The sequence below is a fragment of the Sturnus vulgaris genome, chromosome W (assembly GCF_052056855.1).
Source record: "Sturnus vulgaris isolate bStuVul1 chromosome W, bStuVul1.hap1, whole genome shotgun sequence".
Taxonomy (NCBI): domain Eukaryota; kingdom Metazoa; phylum Chordata; class Aves; order Passeriformes; family Sturnidae; genus Sturnus; species Sturnus vulgaris.
In genome coordinates, this window is record NC_142282.1 from 21343691 (window position 1) to 21364461 (window position 20771).

The following is a 20771-nucleotide window of genomic DNA, read 5'->3' on the forward strand; positions in this document are numbered from 1 at the left end:
TGTTCTCAGAGCTCCGTGCAACAGTCTGCCTCTCTCGCAGTTCAAATGGAAAATGAAAGCTTTTTGCCTGCGCCCTTCACAGAGATCTGTTGCCAGGACGAGAATGTCTTGTGGCCAGAGCTGGCCCCTGTCATGATCCACTATTAATACAGAGCGGGGGTCGTGATGGTTGTTTTGATCTAAAGGGTGCAAACATGCAAAGTACAGGGGACAAAATCAGTTTATTCAACAGCAGAAAATCAGTTTATTCGACAACAGCAATGCATTTCATCAAATGCCAACAACTCAGTTACGGTAAGGGGGAGAGGTATAGGAAACAAAGTATAGGGAGAGGGGAAGGAAAGAAAGGGATTGGAAAATAGCTACCAGCAGACGAGACGGGCGTCCTCACGAGTCATCCGATAGACGAGTCTTCGTCCGTGGGGAGATCTCAGGGGTCTTCTCCAGGGTGTAGATGCGTCTTCATCAGTAGAGAGATCTCAAAGGGTCTTTCTCAGAGAGTTGCTCTTTCATAGTCCTTCTCCAAAGCGAGTGGCCTCTGGTCAAGAGGTGGGAAGATTTATGGACTATTGTGTGGTGCTGCAGGAGACAGGTATGGTCAAGCAGTCCTCAGCTGTTGGTACAACACAACCTCTGGTTGGTGCCACGACAGCACAGTCCTGTGAACACAATACACCAGCACACAATCACGAGCACCCACCTTGGCCAGGCCAGGAAACCATTGTCCAGAGTCAGCCTGGGTGGGGGTCCTCGAGGTCTCCTTGCGACGGTCGGGAGGCAAAATCGAGGGGAACTTCGGACCGACCCTTACACCACCCCGTGACTCACGATCGTCATCAAGAGCACCCCTTTGTACAGTCGTGGTGGAGTCTTCAGTTGTGGTGTCTTCAGGACTCGTCCAAGTTGGTAGCATATCCCGGAAAACAGAGACAGGAAAGTAGGACAAAGATAAGGGACAGGATAAGGAAAAGGAGAAAAAAGGAAAACAAAACAGATCAATTATATTTAATTTTTGATTACTAACAATCTTAAACAATTTGATCAAGTCTTTAATTTTTCAATTTTTGATTAGAAATAAATCAATTTTTAAAGCAAGTTTTTGATTAAACAATTCTAATTGCAATTAGAAGATAATCAATTCTAGTTAAAAATCATATTTTATCCTATTTAAAACCTTGTGTCAATAACCCTTGGGATGTCAACAGTAACCGATCTGGATACATTTGTCACAGATGCCAATTGTGCTAACCGTTTCATTATTCTCCAACTCATAATGTATAGGATTGCTGATAAAACAAAACCAATTAAAACCAAAATCAAGAGAACAATGGTGGGATGACACAATTTGTTCTGGACACCTGTAGCAGTAGGTGACCACCCAAATAGAGTATCCCACCACCTGTGTTCAGCATCTGTCTTTACCCTTTCCAAAACACGATGTATTTTTTCCACATTTTGATGAACAGCTATTTGAGTTTTCTATCCGTTTTTCTTGATCTTCTCCAAAATTTCAATCAGATCTTGGTGGAGCAACAATTGCTTCACCAGAGAGAGGTTCATTCCAATTGGAGTGGGCAATAGATGGTGGATCAGTGTGTAATTTGACTGCAAAAGATGGTGAGAAGTAACTGGGGCTACATAGGAAAAATCACATCCTGAAATCCTAGTAAAGTTACAGACACAAAAGTTTGAATGATTCTTAGTATTCACTACCAAATTTTCTATGAAAACACTATTACAAGCAGTTCTAAAGCATGCACATCCATTGCCTACATATACCAGTACTGTTTCAGGTATCTCGTTTGGATGAATTTCAAAATTGCAAACGTTCTGTTCTGTGTCCAAGCAGATATCTTGAGCTCTACTTGCATTACTTTCACAGATAAAGCCTTGTTGTTCCCGGACAATGCAAGTTTCCAAATTGACAGTTTGCCACCTCCCACCAATTTGACGGGCCCATTCCCTATGCTCGAAAGGATAGAGAATAGCTCCATCATGGTTCAACCCTAATGTAATGATGGGGAATATTGAATGCACTGAAGCATTACGTATAGTCAGTACAAAGGCTGTGGCTGTGTTTGTGCTGGGATCATAGGTAAAATTTACTAAGTTCCACCAGGACTGGAATTCTTTTTCAAAATCAGTGGCACTGTCCCAGACTATCTTTTGAATTTCAGTGGGAAAAGTGCCTTCCTCACCTTCTCTTATAATTAAAGCAGCAACCGACTGCATCCACAACTGGGCCTGGATACAACTGAGAGCCAAAGAGATGTTATTTTGTGTAGCACCAAGTGCATCGATTATCAATTTGTGGTCATTTACATTTACCTTTTCCCAACTTGGTAATATGTTTGATAACAACCACTGTTGAGTCCCCAAAGCTGTTAAGGTTGTTTGCAGGGGCCGTTGTAATTTGGTTACATCTCCAGCTGTGGTAGCCAATTTATTCATTAGTACTTCTGAATCAATGCTATTCAAAATTCCCAATCCTGTTCCCACAACACCGGTTATGTCTCTAGCCATTCGTTTTTTGGAAGGATTCTGTTTCCACAACCAGGTTGTCCATCCCTCAAAAGAAGTCTGTAGAAAGGGTGAACAAGCTGGCTGAACTTCTGAGACATTATTTTGCATCAGCAATTTGATTTGTTTGAGAGACCATGCCGGATTAAACAATATTTGTTGTTGGCCAGTTTTTCTAATTACGTATGGCCCAAATTGAAAAATCGTAGGGCTCAACACAACCGGTGGTTGGGTGGTAGGTGTTACAACATTAACATCAAGTTCCCCCCAGTATTTTGTTTTGTTTTTTCCACACATGACTTTATAGGAAAATTTTATAGCAGTTAAATTTAGCCAACAGTCTTGATTTTGGGTTCTGCAATATAAAGTCCGGCCATGGGCTCCTATGCCATAACTCTATGCAGGTTCGGTGAGGGATCCAGCCACTAATTTACAAGTTATTGCGACGTCATCACCTTGCGTCACCACGAAAGGAGGGAAAACCTTGTTTTTGTCATCCAACACTAAGGGGGTGCTTACACCATGGTATGCAACTACTGCGGTCAGTGTGGGTTTTTCTATGGCATTTATTTTGAACCTATAGGTCAGACCTTTCAAGCTGGACTCATCTGTTGTGTTATTCTGCCAGGAGCATGTTACATAGGTTGGTCTGGTTAAAGTAAAGTTATGCCAACAGTCAGTAAGTTCATCCGCACAAAGCTTTGTAACTTCGACGTTGTTGGCGTCAGGGTCCAAGGTATAGTTACCAACCTTCCTTTGGCCACAGCACAGTATTAGGGGGACTTGCTTTTTACATGTCCATACTGTCGTGGGACAGAGACTCGCCGTGATGTTAGGGTGCAAGCTACTAGTTATATCTGATTTTAAGTAATTCCCGGCAATTGCAATGGTAGTGGCTTTCTCATGAAGGGATTTCTCCACTTTTCTGCATCCTACCTTGATTTCTTCACCAATTGTTCCTATTAGTACCCTAGCCCAGTCCTTTTTGTCCCAACCCCAGTCACTTGAACGGTATACCTCAGAATCGTGCAGTACTACGGTCGCAAGGCTTGGGTGACGATCTCTGGGGTAGGGTCCTAAAGCACTGGTATATCTGATGGAAGCTTCAGACCACGGCCACTCGGCCGAGTTTTGGCCATGGTGTTGTGGTAGGATACAGAGAAGTATCAAAAAGGTGATCATGGTTTGTCCGGTTCCCATGTCCCTCGGCGTTCTTCTGTGAAAAGTAAACACAACAGAGTCTGCCACCAAGAGGCAGGAGGTCAAAATGATGGAACAATCCAACGGGTACTTATCCGATGCTCCTTTCCCAGAGCATCGGTGGCTACCCATGCATATTTATTCAGAGGAGTTTTTAGTACCAGTGGTACTTCTCCTACAGTAGGGAGGTTTACTAAAACAGGTTGCCCAGGGTAATGGGCTGGATTTTTATGATCATTAGGTCCCTGTAGTGCAGGAATGATGCTTGGGGCTTTTGGACAAAAAGCAGTTATTTTGGGACACCCGTTTACCCCCCATCTATCATTTATACCTTTTACAGCTTGCCATAATCGAAGATCCCAACTTCCCTCATGTGGTTTTAGGAGTCGCTTCAGAAGACCATTTGTCCTTTCTACAATCCCGTTGGCTTGAGGGTAATAGGGGGTGTGAAAAGTCCACTTTATTCCTTCCTCCCTTGCCCATTCCTGTACTACTTTAGCAGTAAAGTGAGACCCATTATCAGATTGAATCTCCTGTGGCTTTGGAAAAGTTCCAAACCATTCTTGTAATGCCTTAACAGTGTTTTCTCCCGTAGATCTGTTAAAGGCTTCAGCTTGAGCTAACCCTGATATTATTTCCACTCCTACCAGCACGAAATGTTTACCACCAGACTTCTTAAAGGGACCGATATAATCTACCTGCCACGCGTCCCATAAGCCTTTACCTTTCCTTAAGTGCAAAGGGTCATCTTCCAAAGGATGCCTTTCTAGTCGTCTGCGGCATTGTTCACAAGCTGATATGCATGTTTTACACATTTCCCTGGTGACAGGCCAGCCACGAGCAAGGGCTTCTTTGTACAAATCTTTCGCACCTGTATGTGGTCTTTTTATATGCAGCCATTCTAGCAGGTGCTCCCAATCCTCTGTAATTTGTTCCTTTTTCAGGGGACTTAGTCTTGCTAACTCATCAGCAGCATTATTCCACTCACCAGCTAAATTTCCATCTGTCTGATGAGAAGCCACCCACCCCACAGCAAAGTTTCCTTGATTGGCTATATCTAGAATTTCTTGCCATTTTTCCTTATGCCATACTGGGATCCTGTTAACTTCCCAATCATTTTGCTGCCAGAAAGGAAGCCACTCTGTACATCCTTTAAACACAGCATAGGAGTCAGTGTAAATACAAACAAGAGAGGTATTATGTACCTCATGCTTGAAAACACTCCATACAGCAATCAGCTCACCAACCCAAGCACTGCCGTCTCCCTCAGTAATAATTCGTTCACCAGATGAAGTATGGAGAGCTACTGCCCTGTATTTCCACACCTTTCCTTCTCGTTTAGCAGAAGCATCAGTAAACCAAGAATTCACTGATTGTTCCGGGGAGAAAGGAGGGGCCACTTTAATTACTGAGGCAGGTTTATCGTGGCTGCTAGCCAAGTTCTCAGTTTCTTGTATAGCCAGATTTTTTACAGCTCCTTCTGTTACATAGAAGATGTTACAGTAATGCTCTATCTGGGCATACCACTTCCTAACTGAGGGTCTCTGGCCCACCCCGTCAGGGGGAGGGGTCCCACTGGTGACTGTTTTAATAACTTTAAAAGGGCCTCTTAATACAATTGGTTGCTGACGTGTAATTTTCTCCACTTCTATGAGAGCTATGCTGACAACAAAAAGCCCCTTTTCCCAGGTAGTGTATCTTTTTTCAGCATCTTTAAAACCACGAGAATAAAAACCAACAGGCCTTGTAGGGCCTTCTGGGCCTCGTTGCCATATGTGCACTGACAACCCCGAGGTGGCAAATCCCCATTCTACCTGGAAAGGATCTGTGGGATGAATAGGGCCTAGAGCTTAATGTGCAGTTGCTTCAAAAATCAGCAGTTGTAATGCTTCCTCCTGAGAAGGAGTCCAATCCCATTTTAACCTTTTCCTCAGCAAGTCATAAAGAGGTCTAGCAATAATTGAAAAATCAGGGATGTGTTTTCTCCAAAACACTAATAATCCCAGAGCTTGTTGAAGCTCTTTCCTGGATCCAGGCATTTTAATTTGATCTAAGGAGGTTAGGGTATCAGGTGGAATGCATGTCATACCTCCTTTCCACCAAATCCCCAAAAACTTCACCTCCTAAGAAGGTTTCTGGATTTTCTCTGGGGGAATTTGTAAGTCAAGGCTTTCCAGATGAGAGATTATTTTCTGTTGGCTATCCCCCACTACTTCTATTTCATCTCCCCCCACCAGAATATCATCAATGTATTGATAGACAGCTACATTGTCAGGTTTGGGTATCTTTTCTAATTCCTGTGCTAAAGCATGGTGGGCTAGAGTAGGGGAGTGTTTGTACCCTTGAGGAAGCCTAGTGAAGGTGTATTGCTGTCCTTCCCATGTGAAGGCAAAACAGTCCATGTCCTCTGGCTGTATAGGTATCATAAAGAAAATGTCTTTGACATCTATAGTTGCCATGATTGTATGAGCCTTCTCCTGAATTGAAGTTATAAGTTCAGCTAAATTTGGGACAGCTGCTGTGAGAGGATCTGTGTTTGCATTTAGTCTGCGAAAATCTACTGTCAGCCTCCACTTTCCGTTAGGTTTACGGACTGGCCACACTGGAGAGTTAAAGGGAGAATGAGTGTCAATTATCACTCCCTGATCTCTCAGGTCCTGAATAACTGGCTTGATTCCTTCTTTGGCACCAGTGGGAAGTGGGTATTGTTTCACATTAGTAATTTTACTGAAAGGTAAGGAAGGTGCGGATTGAAGCAGATTATAAAACGTGGTGTGCCAAAGGACCAGAGACAACCCTCCTCGTCTTCCCACTGTCTTCCAGCAAGGACATCCATTCCCAATAAATCATTTGGAATATCTCCAATTACAATTTTGATAAGTAACAAATTCTCCTCTCCAGGTCGTAAGATTTTTATCTGAGCTATATCCATAGCTTCTGTGGTCCCCAAGGCATTGAGAACAAAGCATTGTCTCCTTGTTGGAACAACTCCACATTTCTGCGCAGCTTTTCTTGTTAGTGCAGAAATTTGGGCTCCAGTGTCAACCACAAAGGTAACAGGTGACCTTTTAGGGCCAACCATTGCTGTTATCAGGAGGTCCCCAGTATTAGGATTTCTGGTGAGCGTTCTAATAAATAACCAGTTCCCCCCCCTCCCCCCCATCCCTCTGCCCACCCACGAGAGACGGGGTTTCTAGTTTCCCTGCTTCTGACGCCGTTTCAGTTCCTTTCCCAAAAAATGAGAAGGAGGAAACTCTGAATCAGCTCTCAGAACCTGTGGAGGAGATTGATTTGGCTCACTGCCCAGAATCTGTGGAGGGGTTAAGTTTGACTCACTGACCACAACCGGTGGAGGAGGAGGTGCACTAGGCTGGACAGTAGGAGAGTTTGATGTAAGGATCTTAGGGCAATGCCAATTCACAACAATTTTTATCAACTTGTCAAGTGGTAAGCCATCCATAACATCTTTAGGAATTTGTTTCTTTAGCCCCAAAGACCACCAGTACTGACGGGCAGTATTCAATTTCCCCTTTTATGGCTTATCACTAGGAGAAACAATGTGTCTAACACCTTTAGTTTTCTCCACTTTATCTTCTGGGACTTTTACGGGTCCATATTTCCTGCTGTAATTCAACAATTCCTCTGTAACTTCGCTCCATGTCCAAACTTCACGGTTATTGTCAGGAGACTCTGGAGTCCGTCTAGAGGGGGATTCATAGGGAGGGAAAGAGTCCACGGAACCAGATCGCTCACGTGAGTTTCTAAGAAATCTATCTAAGCTTTCTACAGGTGTCATGGATGCGATAGTTTTTTGAAGGAGAATTGCGGTAGATTTGAGTGTTTCTGGGAGACCACGAATTAAAGGGGTCATGATTTCAGGCATTACAGGCAATTGCATAGGTGATTCATAGGTGGTTGTCAGTTTTCTCTCATGTATCATTTGCAGGCAAGCAGCTTTGTGAATGTTTTCCAAAAGTTGGTCGGGAGTATCAACTAAAGCTATAGGGTCTCCCCTTTCCAGGGGGTTAAGCCCCCCAGCACAAAAAGCTGCACGTTCGGTCAAGGACCATGGGTAGCTCTTATCTCCAGTTGTTAAGAAGACCCCATGTCCCCAATACCCACTAGCTTCACTTTCTGATAATTTAATCTCATCTCCCCCAGTAAGAGACACTCGAAATACATATTTAGTCTCTGTTTCATGAGGGAGTCGCCCATATTCCTTTGTCAGTTTTGCTGATTCAGTGGCAGAATATGGGATTTCTTTTGTAGAAATGTTTGGTACAAAATCATCAGGACCAAGATAAGTATATTGTGTTTTAACCATAGGTCTCAACTTCGGACAGCAGTGTTCCCCAAGATTTTTCATTATACTTAACTCCTTTTGGGGATAAATTTGATAAATATCAACCATCTCCTTCTCTTCTGTGTTTCATTCTGCTTTACTTTTTTGGTACTTTCTTCTCTTAGGGCAGCCTGTAGCAAATGATTTTCATCTCGCAACAAACGGTTCTCATTCCTTTCTTGATCTAATTGTTTTTGCAGAATTTGAACAAGATTTTGCAAAGAATCTATAATTGTACTTTCATCACTAACTCGCTTAGAGCGAGTTTCTATGGCTGACATAAGACAAGCTCCAAAAAATGAGCAGAGCATGGTTTTATTTTTGCCCAGTTTGAACTTTGATTCATGTTGCAAAGAATATATTCTATCAGTCACATTATCCAGATTAAACCAATTACCGTTCTCCCATTCCTCCCCACCTTGGGACGGTCTGGCGCTACACTTAGCTAATAGAGCATAAAATGCAGCTTTATCTGTTACGGTGGAATTCTCAGTCATTTTGTGAAGGGATAAGTAAAAACCACAACAGGGAGGTCTATTGCTTAAGTTACCACACACAACGAAACAGCTTTCGCTGTGTGCCCCCCTTCGCGGGTGAAGAGACCAAACTACTTGGGAGGCACTCCTTAGTTACAAAACACCAGGTTGTCTCTTCACTACACCAAGTATCAAAAACATCATAAAATACAACAACAACAACAACAACAACAGTGTCCCGCCTATTGCACCAGTAGATCTTTTGTGAAATTCTGACTACAGAGCCCTCAAGCGAGTCTGGGGATGCTCCACACCAAGGTGTCTGCAGTCTGCAGTCTGCAGGAAATCAGAAAAACCCCCCTTGCTTTCTAGACAGGCTCACCCATCCAAGGTGGCCAGCAAGGTGAGGCTGGAGTAAGACTTCCTTCCCCTGATACAGACTACAGACAACCTTGCATCCCTTCTATCTGTCAGAAAATCCTGTCCGTGATGCCAATTTAATGTCAGGATCTGCTATTAATACAGAGTGGGGGTCATGATGGTTCTTTTGATCTTAAAGGTGAAAACAGGCAAAGGGCAGGGGGCAAAATCAGTTTATTAAACAGCAGAAAATCAGTTTATTCAACAACAGCAATGCATTTCATCAAATGCCAACAACTCACTTACGGTAAGGGGGAGAGGTATAGGAAACAAAGTATAGGGAGAGGGGAAGGAAAGAAAGGGATGGGGAAATAGCTACCAACAGACGAGACGGGCGTCCTCACGAGTCATCCGATAGACGAGTCTTCGTCCGTGGGGAGATCTCACGGGTCTTCTCCAGGGGGTAGACGGGTCTTCGTCAGTGGAGAGATCTCAAAGGGTCTTTCTCAGAGGATCGCTCTTTTATAGTCCTTCTCCAAAGCGAGTGGCCTCTGGCCAAGAGGTGGGAAGATTTATGGAATATTGTGTGGTGCTGCAGGAGACAGGTACGGTCAAGCAGTCCTCACTTGGTGGTACAACACAGCCTCTAGTTGGTGCCATGACAGCACAGTCGAGTGAACACAATACACCAGCACACAGTCAAGAACATCCACCTTGGCCGGGATAGGAAACCATTCTTCAGAGTGAGCCCGGGTGGGGGTCCTCGAGGTCTCCTTGCGACGGTCAGGAGGCAAAATCGAGGGGAACTTTGGACCGACCCTTACAGCCCCCGATGCGAGGACACTGTTATTAACACCTCATTGCAGGGGCACTTCTCGCTCCTTGACTATGTGCTTAGCGCTCTCCGAATTCGCTGCTAGCTCCACGGTCCTTCTCAGCTGCAAGTAGCAGTGCTCACAGTACATAGAGCTTCGCAATTACCGAAGACCTGGAGGGTTATATCGCACACGAAAACGTGCCAGGACAGAGACGTGTTCTACATTGTCCCTTCTCGTCATCCAGTGTGTGCTTCTGCTACTTCTGCTGTTAGGAATCGCTCCTTGAAAGACGAGCGAGAGCGTCTTTCTGGGTGCATCGCACTGAGAAAGAGATCGCTAGGGACTTTGCACTGGGAGCTAAGGCAACAGGGCATGCTTGCTGGCAGAACTGAGGACAAGCCGTTGGGCAGAGCTGAAACTGAGCGCTGGAGTTCAGCTCTGTCCGGAAGGCAGAAGGCGAAGAACGAAGCCGCTTGCAAGCGCAGTGCGGCAAAGAGCACACGAGCAGCCAAGGAGCTCCTTCACAATCGCTTTCACTTCACAGTGCTCTTGCTGCTTGGAAAAGTAGCACACAGCCGTTGCACGGCAGGGCAAAAGCTGGGGCAGTGCCCTTCCTCACACCTTTGTTGTGGTGTACTCCATTGTTGAGGCTGAATGCTTCCCTTTTCTTTCTGTGGAATTTCTCCCATTATTATGCTAATTGGCTACACCTAAATGTAATGTTCTCTCGCAGGCAGGTGGGTGGAGGGTGGCGGGGGGTGAAACTGGAAAAAGGAAAGGTGGGACGGGGCACGGGGGTGGGTTGGAAAACTCTCTCCTTTGGCTCGTGGAGGGAGACGACACCCCCTGCTCCTATCTGGCATCTCCCCTGCCACCCCACCGCTGAGATCCACGCTCCCTGCCGTTGGACATCCCTCTGCTGCTCTCCCACCTCACCCTACTACCTCTGGACACTCTGCCGAGCACCATGACCAACACCGTGAGGGGGGAGTCACTTTCCCCATCCCTCTCACACCTCGGCTGCTGCCGCCGTCACTCCAGCCCTCTTCAACTGCGCAGGACCTGCCCTGCCCCCACAGCACCGGTAACTGAGGACAGGGAGACGGCCTGCGGCCAAAAGGGACTGGAACTGAGTCATACTGTTCTGTTCTGTTGCCAATTTTTATAGCTGTTGTTGTTTTCTGCCTTGCTAGATATCAGTAAAGAACTGTTTTTCTTATCCCCACATGTCCTGCCTGAAGGCCTTTGGTTTGGACCTAAAATAATTAAAAGGGAGGGGGGTTGCACTCTGCATCGCAGGAAAGGGTCTCTTGCCTTTCCTTCGACCATACCTGTCTTTCAAACCAAGACAGATTTTGGCGCCCAGAACGTGAGGCATTGCCTGAGGGCATTGAGAGAGGGGTAGAAAAGGGCATAACAGTTTTTGAATTACCCAAGCTTGTGATAGGTGACACCATGCTGTCCAGCTTACCCTGGATTGGCCTCCATGTGGTCACTGCTCTATCTCTCCCATTTGCAAGCCCTTTTTTAAACATGAGTCTCATAACCAAGGTTACTGTGGCTATTATCCAGTTCATTTTGTGGGTTGATCAGTTGAGGAATTCATGGATTTTTAATTTTCTCTGGAAGATGGCCACATGGATTCAGAGCTATCGCACTCTAAGTGTGTGTTTCTGGGGCTACTTCAATAATGGTACTTACTGTGAGGAAGTGGCAGCAGGTGAAATTTTTTCTCAACACATCACAGGTTTTTTGAAGTTCACCCCAACAGTCTTCAAGGGGTTCCAATCCACTTTAAATGCTAATGACATTATATTGTGGCTAGTGTTGCTTATATCCCTGTTAAACCTGTTCTATCATACATTCAGAGATAAGGGGAGATTGACTTGGATAACAACCCTGATACCTACCCCAGGGATTAGTGATGTTACCCCAGAGCCTGATCCTGTCCCAGAGACTAGGGAGGTTACTCCAGAGCCTGACCCTGTTCCAGAGACTAGGGACATTACCCCAGAGTTTGACCCTGCCCCACAGCCCACCTCGGAAAGGAACCACCCAGAATGCGTGGGGGTGCTAGCGAAGGAGATACATGAGATTGCCCAGATGCTGAAGGAGTACCTCTCCCCAGCTGGTGAGAAACCCTCCCCCTGCCTTAAAGAGGGAGACTCTGATTGTGCAGCAGTGGGACCCACAGATGTTATATCTGTCCAGGTTCCAGCTGAACTGCAAGGGCACTCACAGCCAGCAGCATTTGCCCCTGTGGAAACTAGGAAGTCTAAGATGAAAACAAGGCACCTAGATAATAAGGGTCAGGAAGGGGGCCCCTCACTACCAGCAGGGGAGCCAGAAGTTGAGATCATCACTGAGTCCCTGTCATACGAGTCTCCGTAACCTGCGAAAAGACATTGTACGACGGGGTCGTGAGCCTTTTACAACCTGGTTATTGCGGGTCTGGGACCTTATGGGTACAGGTGTGCAACTGGAGGGTATTGAGGCAAGGAATTTGGGAGCCTTGACCCAGGACTCAGGTGTGGACCAGGTATTTGTAAGGGAGACAGGTCTCGTTTTCCTCTGGGAGCGACCTTTAATGAGTGTGAGAGAGAGATTTTTCCACAGGGAAAGAATGCAGGAGCACCACCAGAGAACACGTTGGAATACCCTTGAGGAAGGGATCCAAAAGCTGAGAGAAGTGGCAGTACTGGAGGTGCTCTTTGGGAGGGATGGACAGCATGATAATGACCCTGACAAGGTCAGGTGCACAGGGCAGAGGTTGTGGAATCTGGCAAACCTGGGCCCATCTCAATATACCCCCTTTATTGCAATGATTGATGCTGATACCAACCAAGTGACAGTGGGTTCTGTTGCCAACAGGCTCAGGAATTATCAGAGTATGATGGCTGGCCCAGTGCAGGCTCATGTCTCTGCTGTGGCTAAGGACCTCAGAGAGGAGTTTAAGGAGGAGATGAAGGAGATAAGGGAAGAGGTGAGGAAGATCAGTGCAGCACCAGTGTGAGTCATGGACCCCAAAAGTAGAGCCCAACGCCCCCCAGCTAGGGAGAGAGGGTACACCCCACGTGCTGACCTGTGTTTTTTTCTACGTGACCACGGGGAAGACATGAGAAGGTGGGATGGGAAACCCACTTCTGTCCTGGCAGCATGGGTGCGCCAACTCAGGGAGGGGAACACCAACAGAGGGAATTCCACTAAAGTGAGGGTAGCCTCAGCCTCCCATGGAGGTGCAGGGTATTACAGAAGGGAAGATGATCTTTCAGATCCCCTTGAAGGAACCTCCACTATGTATGCCCCGGAGAGAAATAATAACCAGGGCTAGAGGGGCCCTGCCTCTAGCCAGGGAGAGGCACGGGAAAACCGGATCTTTTGGACGGTGTGGATCCGATGGCCTGGCACATCAGAGCCACAGGAACACAGTGCATTGGTTGACGCTGGTTCACAATGTACATTAATACCATCAGGACATGTCGGGGAGGAACCTGTTTCAGTTGCCGGGGTTACGGGGGAGCCTCAGGAATTGACTTTGCTAGAGGCTGAGGTGAGCCTGACTGGGAAAGAGTGGCAGAAACATCCAATTGTGACTGGCCCAGAGGCACCATGTATCCTAGGCATAGACTTCCTCAGGAGAGGCTATTACAAAGACCCAAAGGGACTCAGGTGGGCTTTTGGAATAGCTGCTGTGGCGGCAGAGGGCATTAAGCATTTCAACACCCTGCCTGGGCTATCAGAAAACCCATCTGCAGTGGGACTCCTCAGAGTGAAAGAGCAACAGGTGCCAATTGCTACCTCAACAGTGCACCGCCGGCAGTACCGGACGAATCGAGATGCCGTGATCCCCATCCACAAGATGATCCGTGAGCTGGAGAGCCAAGGGGTGGTCAGTAAAACCCACTCACCCTTCAACAGCCCCATCTGGCCTGTGCGTAAATCTGAAGGAGAATGGAGATTAACCATGGACTATCGTGCATTGAATGAAATGACTCCACCACAGAGCGCTGCTGTGCCAGTCATGTTGGAACTCCAGTATGAGCTGGAGTCCAAGGCAGCAAAGTGGTACGCCACCATTGACATCGCCAATGCATTTTTCTCCATTCCTCTGGCAGTAGACTGCAGGCCTCAGTTTACTTTCACCTGGAGGGGTGTGCAATACACGTGGAACCGACTGCCCCAGGTGTCTTGGTTTGAAAGACAGGTATGGTCTAAGGAAAGGCAGGAGCCCCTTTTCTGCGATGCAGAGTGCAACCCCCCTCCCTTTTAATTATTTTAGGTCCAAATCAGAGGCCTTCAGGCAGGAGATATGGGGATTAGAATAACAGTTCTTTACTGGTATCTAACAAGGCAGAAAACAACAAGAGCTATAAAAATTGGCAACAGAAACAGTCTAGCTCCGCTCCAGTCCCCTCTGGCCGCAGGCCGTCTCCCTGTGCTGTTACCGGTGCTGTGGGGGCAGGGCAGGTCCCACCCAGTTGAAGAGGGCTGGGTGATGGCGGCCGCGGCCCAGGGGTGAGAGGGATGGGGAAAGTGACTCCCCCTCACGGTGTCGGTCGTGGTGCTCAGCAGAATGTCTGGAGGTAGTAGGGTGAGATGGGAGAGCAGCAGAGTGATGTCCAAAGGCAGGGAGCGTGCATCTCAGTGCTGGGATGGCAGGGGAAGATGCCAGAGCAGAGCCCAGGTTGTCTTCCCACTCCACGAGCCAAGCGAGAGAGAGAGCCCCGCTCCAGACCCCCAGTCGCACCTTTCCTTTTCCGGTTCCCCCCCCCCTCCCCCTCCAGCCACCCCCCTACGAGAGAACATTATCTGTCGTTTTAAGGTGTAGCCACAATTACTTAGCCTAACAATGGGAGAAAATTCCACTGAAAGAAAAGGGCATAATTCAACCTCCAACACCAGGGGTGGAAACACAGCCCCACCATCTGTCATGGACTGATCCAGGCTACACTGGAGAGGGGTGGATCTCCAGAACATCTGCAGTACACTTATGACATCATTCTGTGGGGGGACAGGGAAATGTACGTATTTCAGAAAGGAGAAAAGATCATTGAGATTCTGCTGGGAGCCGGCTTCGCCATTCAAAAGAGCAAAGTCAAAAAGCCTGCCCAAGAGATCCAGTTCCTGGGACTAAAGTGGCAAGATGGACGGCTCCAGATTCCCAGTGAGGTCATCAATAAGATCACTGCAATGTCTCCACCAACCAGCAAGAATGAAACACAAGCCTTCGTAGGTGCCATAGGCTTTTGGAGAATGCACATTCCTGAGTACAGCCAGATTGTGAGCCCTCTTTACCTGTTCACCTGCAAGAAGAACTATTTCCACTGGGGCCCTAAGCAGCAGCAAGCCTTTGCCCAGATCAAGCAGGACATCACTCATGCAGTAGCCCTTGGCCCAGTCAGGACGGGACCAGATGTGAAGAACGTTCTCTACTCTGCAGATGGGAACCATGGTCTGTCCTGGAGCCTGTGGCAGAAGGTGCCTGGTGAGACGCGAGGCAGACCACTGGGATTCTGGAGTCCAAGCCACAGAGGGTCCGAGGCCAACTATACTCCTATGGAGAGGGAGAACTTGGCCGCCTATGAAGAGGTTCAAGCTGCCTCAGAGGTGATTGGCACGGAAACACAACTCCTCCTGGCACCCCGACTGCCAGTGCTGGGGTCGATGTTTAAAGGAAAGCTTCCCTCAACCCACCATGCCACTGACGCCACATGGAGCAAGTGGAAACCCGAATCGCCCTGGGATTTTGGAGATAATTGCCAACTGGCCGGAAGGGGAAGACGTTGGTCTTGCCGACGAAGAGGAACAGGAACAAGTGACCCGGGCTGAAGAAGCCCCACCGTATAACCAACTGCCAGCAGATGAAACATGCTATGCTCCTTTCACTGATGGTTCCTGCCGCATCGTGGGGATGAACCGGAAGTGGAAAGCAGCCGTATGGAGCCCCACACGACAGGTTGCACAAGCTACTGAAGGAGAAGATGGATCGAGTCAACTTGCTGAACTCAAAGCTGTTCAGCTGGCCCTGGACATTGCTGAAAGAGAGAAGTGGCCAAAACTCTACCTTTACACTGATTCATGGATGGTAGACAATGCTCTGTGGGGTTGGGTGGAATGGTGGAAAAAGGCTAACTGGCAACGTAGGGGAAAACCAATCTGGGCTGCCGATGAAAGGAAAGACACTGCCACCCGGGTACAGAAGCTGCCTGTGAAAGTCCATCACGTAGATGCCGATGTCCCCAAGAGTCGAGGAACACCAACACAATGAGCAGGTAGATGAGGCTGCACAGATAGAGGTGTCGAAGATAGATTTAGATTGGCAGCACAAGGGTAGAGTTGTTCCTGGCTCGATGGGCCCATGATGCCTCAGGTCATCAGGGCAGAGATGCCACCTATAAGTGGGCACGAGATCGAGGGGTGGATCTAACCATGGACAGTATTTCTCAAGTTATCCATGACTGTGAGACATGCGCTGCCATCAAGCAGGCCAAGCGGGTGAAGCCCCTCTGGTATGGAGGGCGATGGGAGAAATATAAGTATGGAGAGGCCTGGCAGATTGACTACATCACACTGCCTCAAACCCCCCAGGGCAAGCGCTATGTACTGACCATGGTGGAAGCCACCACTGGATGGTTAGAGACCTACCCTGTGCCTCATGCCACTGCTAGGAACACCATCTTGGGCCTGGAAAAAACAAGTTCTTTGGAGGCATGGTACCCCTCAGAGAACTGAGTCAGACAATGGGACTCATTTCAAGAACAGCCTTATACACACCTGGACTAGGGAACACGGCATTGAGTGGGTGTACCATATCCCCTACCATGCACCAGCTGCAGGGAAAGTTGAACGGTGCAATGGCCTGCTTAAAACCACCTTGAAGGCACTGGGTGGGGGAACTTTGAAGAACTGGGAGATTAATCTAACAAAGGCCACATGGTTATTGAACACCTGAGGTTCCACTAACCTAGCAGGCCCTGCCCAATCTGAGCCCTTGGGAATATCAGATGGAGATAAGGTTCCAGTGGTACACATGAGAGGTATGCTAGGAAAAACTGTTTGGGTGAATCCTGCCTCCAGCAAAGACAATCCCAGCTGTGGAGTTGTATTCGCTGAGGGACCAGGTTGCATCTGATGGGTGATGCAAAAGAGTGGAGAGACCCGATGCATACCCCAAGGAGACCTTGCTGTAGGGTGAAATACCTATAGTACTGTGCCTATGTTTCTAACTGCATGTATGTATATATAATGTAACGGTTTAATTTGATATAGCATATTAGTATGGGAGAAATTCAGGGGTGGATAATGTTGGGGGTTGAATGCTTCCCTTTTCTTTCTGTGGAATTTCTCCCATTGTTATGCTAAGCAGTTATCTCGTAGGGGGGTGGGTTGAGGGGGAGGGGGGGAACCAGAAAATGAAAGGTGGGACGGGGGGTGTGGACCGGGGGACTCTCTCTCTCGCTTGGCTCCAGGAGTGGGAGGACAGCCCGGGCTCCGGTCTGGTATCTCCCCTGCCACCCCAGCACTGAGATCCACGCTCCCTGACACTGGACATCCCTCTGCTGCTCTCCCACCTCACCCTACTACCTCCGGACACTCTGCCGAGCACCACGATCGACACCGTGAGGGGGGAGTCACTTTCCCCATCCCTCTCAACCCTGGGCCGCTGCCGCCGTCACTCCAGCCCGCTTAAACTGCACGGGACCTGCCCTGCCCCCACAGCACCGGTAACTGAGTGCAGGGAGACAGCCTGAGGCCAAAAGGGACTAGAGCTGAGCTATACTATTCTGTTCTGTTGTCAATATTTATAGCTGTTGTTGTTTTCCAGCCTTGTTAGATATGAGTAAGGAACTTTGACCCTTATCCCCACATCTCCTCCCTGAATGCCTCTCATTTGGACCTAAAATAATTAAAAGGGAGGGGGTTACATTGTGCATCTCAGGAAGGGGGCTCTTGCCTTTCCTTAGACCATACCTGTCTTTCAAACCAAGAAAGAGACTCATTGCAAAAAGGGTCAGGGAGATGCCTAGGAAGAGTCTCAGGTGAATCCAGGAGATTATATTGGAGGACTATTCAGTTTTCCAATCACTTTGCTTAAAAAAATCTACAAAGTCGTAATAAAAAAACAAACGAACAATCAAACAAACAAAAAAAGCAGACCAAACAAACACACCAAAAACCCCAAAACCCCAACCGATAATCCCCAAAGAGACAAAAAAACCCCTGAAAACGCCCAAAAAAAGCCCCTCCCAAAACTGAAAAAAAAACCGCAAACCCAACACATCAAAAAATCAGGGTGAAGGTTTTTAGTAACTTTAAAAATAACAAAACAAAACAAAACAAAAAGCAACCCAAACCAGAAAGTCACATTTCTAAAGGTGCTATCCCAGCCTCTTGTCTCAGCATGGAGGACATCCTGAAGTGGAGCCCGTTGGAAGAAAGCGGGACAGGGCAGCACCTGGGCCATTGTCACAGGACGGCCCTGTGGCTGCCCCATTGCCAAAACCTGGACACATCAATCAAACACAGGTATGCACATGTGCTTAGACACAGCAAAAATATATTTGTCTGAAAAGAACACTGGTCCATTTATATCACTGGAAAGAGCATAATGCCTCGTCTCAGCTTTCTTTTCAGTCATTACAAATGTTTTGAAAATATAGGTGTGCAGAAAATGGAAATATCCAAGATCAACATGAGGACCAATAACAAAGATTCCATTTTTGAAACTGCATTGGGAATCCTCTGCAGAAATTGACTCAGAGCTCCAAGATTTACAAAAAAAACCAAGAGTATTGGAGTCAATACAACACAGTGTCTGGAGGCTTCAGCTGGTTTACTTGATTTCTCAAATATGATGGAGGAAGCACCTTAGCAACTACAGGTGCCAGTTCTCTCAGGGCCCTGACATGCCTCTTGGTGGGTCCCATGGTCTTGCATGTTCAGGTTCCTCAAGTGGTCTGAAAGCTGACCTGCTACTAGGGCTTAGAATCAAGTGCACCAGTCCAATAACCTGAGAGATGTGGAAATAGTGACTGGCAGTAAAAATTGAGACCAACACTTGTTGAGTACCTCAGCCTTCTCCTTGTCTGTTGTCACTAGTCCTGTCTGGCTAATGGGGGTGGGGTGGGAATAGGGGAGGTCTGATAGGTTTTTCTTCATCTTCCTTTTCCCATTGAAATACCCGTAGTTGCCTTTATTATTCTTATTTTTGGCATGCTTTTCCAAATTCAGCTTCAATTTAGCCTTAGCTATACGGGTCCTGTCCTCACACACTCATGTGTTACCACTGTATTTTTCCCATGATTTGTCTTGCTGTGTATTGTCTGCCTATTAGCTTCTTGCATCACATCTATTAATTTTCAATAAAGTTCTGGCTTTAACTTGTTTTCAAAAAAAACCCTTTTTGAATCTTTTCACCTCAGAAATTCAGCTGGAAAACCCAAAATCCCCAAAATTCACCCTGCAGTCCTCCCTGGGATGCCCAGCACTCACCTGGCAACTCCCAGAATTCCACAAATTCCCCCCAAAATTCACGGGGGACCCCCAAATCCCAGGGCTTTACCCCAAAATCCCACCTGCAATGCCCTAAATCCCTCAAATCACCCCCAAGATCCAGTCCCCCCAACACCTCCCAAATTCACCCCAAAATCTCTTCAATCCCGCTCAAAACCCACCCAGATACCCCCAAATCTACCAAATTCACTCCAAGACCCATCTGGGACTCTCAAAAATCACCAACATTCCCTGGAAAATCCACCTGCATCCCCCCAAATTCATCCCAAAATTCTCCCACGACTCCCAAATGCTCACCTGGATACCCCAAAATCGACAGAATTCACCGTAAAATCAGCCTGGCACTCCCAAAACTCATGTGAGAACCCTAAAATTCACATGTATACCCTAAAATTCACCAAATTCCCCCCCAAATTCCCCTGAGATCCCTAGAATTCCACAAATTCCCCCTAAAATTAAACTGGGACTCCCACATTCCACTAATTCACCCCTGTCCTGGGGTACAATGCAAAAATGTGTATTCTATCACCATCTGTTAAAATGTGAGAGGGGTGGTGATCCTTATCTCTGTGGGAGATATCCTCTGCTGATGTGCCATCTGATAAGATCAGGGGGATGATCACTGTTATCTTTTCACAACCCATCCTTCCTCCAGAAGATATATTCTGTTAATGGGCCATTAAGTCCTATTGTGTGACTGATAAGATTACATCATCCCATTGGGAGATGCTCCAGCCAGGGGGAGGAGCCAAACATTTCCTTCCTAGATAAAAAGTGAGATTTGGAACACCAAGGCAGTCCTTTCTACTGGATCCCAGAGGAAAGTCGGACCTTTTTCCACCTCATCGCTGGATCTTTGGAGGAAAACTGCACCTTCTACCGGAGCACTGCTTCAACTGAACCACATCTGTCATCCAGGAGGACTGCAGCCACCATTTATACGGACTGCTACCAACACCCTGAGTGACAGGGTGTCAGGTTGTATTTCTGACTTTGTTGGTGGTTTTTCTTTTATATTATTGCTTTTTTTTTTTCTCTATTATCCTATTAAATTGTATTACTGACTTGGGTCTCGCACTGGGTTTACTTTCAAACCAACACAACCCCAAACATTGCTAGCCGGGATCCCCCAAAATTCCACAAATTCTCCCCCAAAATCAACCTGGGACCCCTCAAAACTCACCTGGATCTCCCCAAATCCTCCCCCCCCCCCCCGCAATTCACCTGGGAACTTCTAAATCCCCAGAATTCAACCCAAAATTCACCTGGGACCCCAAAAACCTCCAAATTCGCTCCAAAATGATGGGCAACTTTACACACTCCGTTCTCCCACAAAAGGATCAAGAGCTGAATCATTAAAAAATCCGGTATAATCACGGACAAAGACTCTCTAACTAATTAAAGATGGAAAGTGGTATGTTTATTCACCGGCGGGCGGCACGGGAGTCACCTCCGAAAGGCGTGATGGCCCTGAACAAGGTTCTTTGCCATCTATTTATTCCCCAAGATCTTATATACAACACATATTCATAACCCCAGCGC